Below are 7,352 nucleotides of genomic sequence, written 5' to 3' on the forward strand. Positions count from 1 at the left end.
GTCGGGGGTGTCACTGGTGCCCATGTCTAGCAGTCACTGTGTGAGAGGTGGAGGACACCCTGGACAGGTCTCCAGTCCATCACAGGGACACAGAGACAAACTGGACAAACAACCATTCACTCTGTCACTCACATCTAGGGACAATTTAGAGTTACCAGACAGCCTAACATGCATGTTTTTGGACTGTGGGAGGAAACTGGAGTACCTAGAGAATACCCATGCATGCATGGAGAGAACTTGGATACCAAATCAAAATCCAAGATGGCCACTACCAGTGGTCGGCACGGTTCCGCTAATAGCGGAATAAAGTTTCCATTTAGCAGATTAGCATTTTTGATATCTTTGAAAACACTTAGTGTAGTTAGCTTCTGCTATATTTATATACGGTAAATTCAAGTTCGCTAATTTTTGTTAAATACAGTGCAGACTGAACCAGAATAAGGCTGCAGGTCCAGATGGTGTCAGTCCTAGAGTCCAGAAGGTCTGTGCAGAGCAGCTCTGTGGGGTTCTGCAGCACCCCTTCAACCATAGCCTGACCCAGGAGAAGGTTTCAGTGTTGTGGAAAACCTCCTGCCTTGTTCCAGTACCAAAGAAAACTCACCCATCAGTCCTCATGACTATAGACCTGTTGCCCTGACATCCCACAGCCTGAAGGTCCTAGAGACTCTTCTGTTGGCCCACCTGACTAAACAAACAAGCACATATCAGGACCCACTGCAGTTTGTGAGACTGAAGGATTGTGTGTCTAACCAGGTGGTCAGTAGCTCAGGAGCACCACAGGGAACTGTACTCTCACCAATCCTTTTCACTCTGTACACCTCAGATTTCTAGTACAAAATAGACTCCTTGTTTCCTCTGTGTTTCTAGAGACTTGCTGTTCTGAGTCTGATTTTCCTTGACCGCTTACCTGACGGCCTAAGGCCTCCTATGAGGTACGCACCTGCAAAGCTCCCACCTCAGCTGCACCTGTGCCATCCAACCACTTGCCCTCTATTTTCCTGGATTATCACTGCTCTTTTTAACTGGACCTTCCTGTTGGAAACCCTCTGCCTCCTCCTCAGAGTCATAACCAACCAATCAAAGCATAAGGAACCACGAACCAACATAAATATCTTTTGCCAAGACCTCATTAAAGGAACTAACCCATTTACTTCCATTCACAGGCTCCTTATCCTTGCCTGTATATGCATCATACCTGCAAACTCAGAAGGGATGAAAAAGGTGAGAAACCTAGTGCATGTAGTGAGGTGGCGGGGGGGGGGGGGGGGGGGGATTTTTAACATGTAAATTATGCATTCTGGTATAGTCCAAGAAGAAAAATAGGGGGAAGAGAACATGCTTCAGGTAAAAAAACATTTACTAACATATCCTAATTTTATTAAGACATAGGAAAGATGGCTAGTTAACACAGAAATAAGCAATAAACAAGCAACAACAGCAGCAAGCCAACCAGAGAAACTGACATATTCTGCCATAAGGAGTGTTGAACCCAAGTGCAGGAGGCTTGATGAAAAACTCAAAAATATTTATTTTTACAAAAACAACAAAATGTAAGCTGACAGGGCAGCATACTCATTAGTAACCAGGACACAGGACGGAGGGCAGAACACACCATGAGGACAATCCTGAGCCAAAGACAAGACTAAAAGGAACTGAATATATACACGGACACTGATTGGGACAATGACAGACACCTGCGGTGATTAACATGATACAGGTGAGACAGGGGCTGAGCACAAGGAGGGAAAACACAGAGCTGGAAACAGACAGAGACAGGACCAAAACCCCACAGTGCCCCCCACTCAAGGGATGGCTCCAGACATCCAAGGACAAGCTACATCCAACTTAGGTGGGAGGTGGGACAAACACAGGACAGACCAATACTGAGAAACACAGAGGACCAAAAGAACAAACAACCGACAGGAACAAACGCTGGGGAACACAAAACACAAAAACCGAAGACCCCAACTCAGAGTCAAGGTGGACTGTCAGGAGACCATCCAAGGCAGGTCTGGGGTTCAGGCGGGCGACCTGGTGACCATTCACACTGAGGCAGGAGATTAGGGGGATGGCCTGGAAACCAACCACCCTCAGGCCAGAGCTCCGGTGGGCAGCCAGGGGACCGTCCATCTCAGGGTAGCACAGGTGACCATCTGAGCCCTCCCGGACTCAAGCAGGCAAGGACCTCTTCGGGCAGACCAGGGGCGAGGACCTCTTCCTCTTCGGGCGAACTAGGGGGCAGACCAGGGGTGAGGACCTCTTCGGCCGAACCAAGTGTGGACCAGGGGAGAGGACCCATTCGGGCGAACCAGGGGGTGGACCAGGGGTGAGGACCTCTTTGGGTGAACCAGGGACCAAGACCTCGTTGGGTGAACCAGGGACCAAGACCTCTTTGGGCGAACCAGGGACGAAGACCTCTTCAGGCGAACCAGGGACATAGACCTCAGCTGAAGAACCAAGGACGAAGACCTCAGCCAAAGAGCCAGGAGTGACGACCTCGGGCAGGCCAGGAGCGTGGACCTCGGGCAAGCCAGGAGTGTGGACCTCGGGCGGGCCAGGAGCGATAACCTTGGGCAGACCAGGAGCGACGGCCTCAGGCAGACCAGGAACGAGGACCACAGATGAGCTGGGATCCAGATCTGTAGCAGCTGATGGAGCCAGAGCTGCAGCTGGAGAACCGGGGACCAGAGCTACAGTTGGAGATCTGGGGACCAGGGCTGCAGCAGCAAATGGTGGAGTCTGGTGTAGATGAACAGATGCTGAGATATATTCATCAATTAAAACGGATTCTTCATTTTTCTGGACTGAATATAAACGTGCATTGAATTTAATGAAATGTGGACGTGAGACGTTAATTATCTTTGACTCACCACGACAGTGGGTCATTTATTAACAGAATCAAGTTTAACACATCAAACATTTACATTAATTTGGCAAAATATGAAAATAACAACATAATTAATCAGCAAGCTGTACAATTAGAAAACCATACGGCGATGGTTGAAACTTTACACAGACATTTCTAAAAATATCTGTCAATGATTTCTACTTGATAGAAGAATTTTTAAAGATGGAAAGATGAAGTTTAGTGGGAGTGAAAGATGGATGAGGGAGAATGTGGTGTGTATGAGTGAAAAGTGTTGACAGGACGACACCCTCCATCCGACCCAGCTTTTCCTCGGTACGCTCAGTAGTGGACTAGACTCATTTACCTCTCTGACGATGAATCAGAAGAAGAGGAGCTCCAGTTAACGCTACCTTTCAGCGTCTCCATAGGATGGCTGTGACTCGTCCGAAGTAGTGACGATATCCCGTCTGACACAAGTTCACCTCAGCCAGTGGACCTCACATGAGTGGGGTTCGTCCGAGTTCCACTCAGAGGGAATAGATGTTATAATCCCAATCTCGGAAGAGCCTTATCATGGCTGGACTTCTGTTCTCCCAAACGACTGGAGCTGCAAACTCTCCAGCCCGACTCCAATGGCAACTCACAGAACAACGACTTCACAGAACTGCGAACATCTCAGAACTGCCACTTCACCGAACTGAGAGAACTAGGAAGTACCGACATTTTAAAGGGCTCTATTCCTGGTTCATTTGGGAGTCCCTGATTGGTCAATGTCGACCAGACAGGGGTGTGGTTTGTGACGTAAGAGGTTACTAGAAGTCAGGAAACAGCAAGAATGTTATTGGAACAGATTGAAAATGTTCCCAGACAGGCGAGAGAAATGTTTGGGCGAGTTTGGAGAAACAGGTGCCAACTCCTCTGTTTACGTCTGAGAGGATTTAAAACAAGACAGTTGTTCCAACACTTGTCTGCTTCGACTCCTGGCCTTGGAAAACGTACACTGCTCATTCAAAGACAGAAATCAGAAAATGCATAATTACTCTGTAACAGGCCTTAACATGAATTCTAACTTTGCATAAGCAACTCAAAAATCATTGTTACTGTTTTACAGTTAATAAAATTGATTAGTTCACTGTAACATCTAAAATGTTTGAACTAAAACACTTTGATTATCAAACATTTGTAAAACAGTAATGATAATAGAAAAGAGAGTGTTCTTTCACTTGAATTTTCAAGAAAGAAAGTCTCAGGATGGGTGAACCTGTATTTCTGGATTCAAATCAATGAAATGACAGTTTCTGTCCCACTAGGTTCTTAAGGTCAAGGGTTTTGACCTTAGGCTTAGTTTTGACATCAGGTCAAGTTCACTACACTGGGCTGCAGCAGCAGGTGGTGGAGTCTGGGCTAAAGCAGCAGGTGGACCAGATCTGCAGCAGCTGATGGAGCCAGAGCTGCAGCTGGAGAACTGGGGACCAGGACTGCAGCAGCAGGTGGTCCAGATATGCAGCAGCTGATGGAACCAGAGCTGCAGCTGGAGAACCAGGGACCAGGGCTGCAGCAGCAGGCGTTGGAGTCTGTGGAGTCTGGGCTACAGCAGCAGGTGGTCCAGATCTGCAGCAGCTTATGGAGCCAGAGTCCACCTGAGTCTCCTCGTGGCAGGGCAGAAGCGGGTCCAGATTATTGCCACCATAGAAGCCTGCCACTGTTCCAGCTCCTCCAGCAAAGGAGGGCTGGACTGCTCCTCTGGTGGACTCAGGTACCTCCCCCAGCGAAATTTATCCGCCGTTCCTCCAACGAATGAGGGCTGGGCTTTTCCTCTGCTCACGAGGTTTTCCCCTTCTTGCGCTCGGTTCGAGGAGGACCAGCGGTTTGCCCCCCTCTCTCCGACCATTGTTTGGGACAGCCAGGTGAAGAGCGAGGAGGAGGTGGGCAGCGGGGTGCAGCGGCGGAACAAGCAGATGAGGAAGAGAGAGATGGAGTGGCTGAGGACCCAGGTTTAATGGCCAGGCAGGTCCCCCAAAACAGATTATCTTTTTCTCTCCTCCCTTTCTCTGTATCGTCGAGCGGTTTTGTCTGCCTCACGGGCCAAAAACTCAAACAAGGTGATCATCCTCCTGCTGGGTTCAGAATTGGTCTCGGGATTTTGATGTATTCTGCCATAAGAAGTGTTGAACCCAAATGCAGGAGGATGACAGGAGGCTAGATGAAAAACTCAAAAATATTTATTTTTACAAAAACAACAAAACAGAAGCTGACAGGGCAGCATACTCACTAGTAACCAGGACACAGGACGGAGGGCAGAACACACCATGAGGACAATCCCGAGCCAAAGACAAGACAAAGAGGAACTGATTATATACACAGACACTGATTGGGACAATGACAGACATCAGCGGTGATGAACATGACACAGGTGAGACAGGGGCTGAGCACAAGTAGGGAAAACACTGAGAGCTGGAAACATGAGGAAACAGACAGAGACAGAACCAAAACCCCACAGAAACCAAATATAGCAGAGCGATATTGCTAATAGCAAAAACAATTTTAAATTTTTGTTTGGCCTGGATAAACCTTTCAAGGACCTGTTTCGGCTGCTTGGACATGTGCCTCTTTCATGCCCATTGGCATCAGAAGCATTTGCAATGTGTGTGTGTGTGTGTGTGTGTGTGTGTGTGTGTGTGTGGGGGGGGGGGGGTTAGGCAATGGTGGGTGGATCTTGGGGTTCGGACACCTCCTGTGATAGGAACATTTGGAATAAAGTAGGTGGCATTTGATTCTGGTCTATTTTAGCGGGTATAACATATACATTTACCTAAATATGTAAACACTTGATACAATAACTATTTTAGAGACAGATTCCTCATTCAATTAGTTCATATATGCATCATCCTGATGCATGCATGTTCTAGAATTGCGCCGCTCAAGGTGGCTGCATGTTGGAGTAGCTGTTACTTTCATTCTGGGTTATTGCTTTTGAAACTTTATTTTCTCGTTTTTCTGGATGTAAATGGCTTTATTTGGATGATTACTTCCTGTGGTACTGGATGCTGTGCAGCTGGAAGGATGTTTACTATAATCTTTTTACTTTTGAACATTTGTTATGATGTGCAACCATGACAACAAGATGTTTTTTACAACTGGGAGCATCTGATTAACATCTCAGTGCTCAAATTTACTTCATACACAGCCCCAAATCCCAAACGAGTTGTAAAGGAAGCACAGTGGATGCATCTCCGCCTACGTGGTTGTGGTGCTCGAGCAACAGACTGCTGAGATCCTGGAGCTTTCAGGAAACATGGCTCATGGCACAAGAAGACCAGGAACATCCCCCGACCTGCAGCTGTCTGTCTGCAATGATGAGGAGCCCAACAAACTGCTGAGAGGAGTGGCCATGGCTCAGGGAGGAGTTCTGCCCAACATCCAATTGGTTCTGCTGCCCGGGAGGATCGAGAGGCATGCTGACACACCTAACCCCCCCCCCCCCCACACACACACACACACACACACAAACATAGGAGGATCTGTGGCGGAAGTGGTCTCCAGCTACAAGTACTTGGGTGTACACATGGATGACAACCTCAGCTGGAGCAACAACACCACCAGCCTGATCAATAAAGCTCATCAGAGACTCTACTTCCTCAGGCGGCTGAGACGAGCTGGTCTGAGAAGCTCAGTCCTCACCTCCTTCTACAGGTGTGCAGTGGAGAGAATCCTGTGCTCCAGCATCAACGTGTGGCATGGAGGCTGCACAGCTGCAGAAAGGAAAGCTTTGCAGAGAGTGGTGAAGGCTGCACAGAAGATGTTGGAGTCAGTCTCCCCACCGTCACAGTTACACACCGTTACACCTCCAGATGCAGGAAGAGAGCCACCTGCATCATGAAGGACCGCACTCACCCAGCACACACACTTTTTGCAGGAGGTGGTTAAGGAGCATTAAGTGTAGAACCACTAGACTGAGGAACAGCTTCTACCCTGAGGCTGTTAGACTCATGAATCTCTAACCAGGATAATCTCTGTGATAAACCACATCATGTTGCTGATTTGTTTTATGTTGCTGTGTTCATTCATATCCATCTGTTCACATAGACTCATGTTCATGCTGCTGCTGTTCGGTGTATTGTTTTTGTACTACCAGTGCTTAGTGTATTTTTAGTTAACGTTTTTCTTAGTTCGTATCGTAGATCTTATTAATGTTTTTCATTTACATTTTATACTTTGTTGGCTGTAACTGGGACCCTGTGTACACAATTTTATTCCACTTCATGTACCGCATGTGATGCGAATGACAATAAAGCATGTTGAATCCTTGAATCCTCTTTGTGGACGTCACAGCTGCCTTCAACACCATGATCCCCCAGACCCTGATGGACAAACTACTCACACTAGGACTAAGCCCCTAATTATGCAACTGCGTTCTAGACTTCTTAACAAACAGACCTCAGTCTGTGAGGATCCACAACTTCTCCTCCTCCACCATAACCCTCAGCACTGGCTCTCCTCAGGG

Source organism: Nematolebias whitei, chromosome 6 (assembly GCF_014905685.2).
Source record: "Nematolebias whitei isolate Nwh7 chromosome 6, NemWhi1, whole genome shotgun sequence".
Classification (NCBI taxonomy): domain Eukaryota; kingdom Metazoa; phylum Chordata; class Actinopteri; order Cyprinodontiformes; family Rivulidae; genus Nematolebias; species Nematolebias whitei.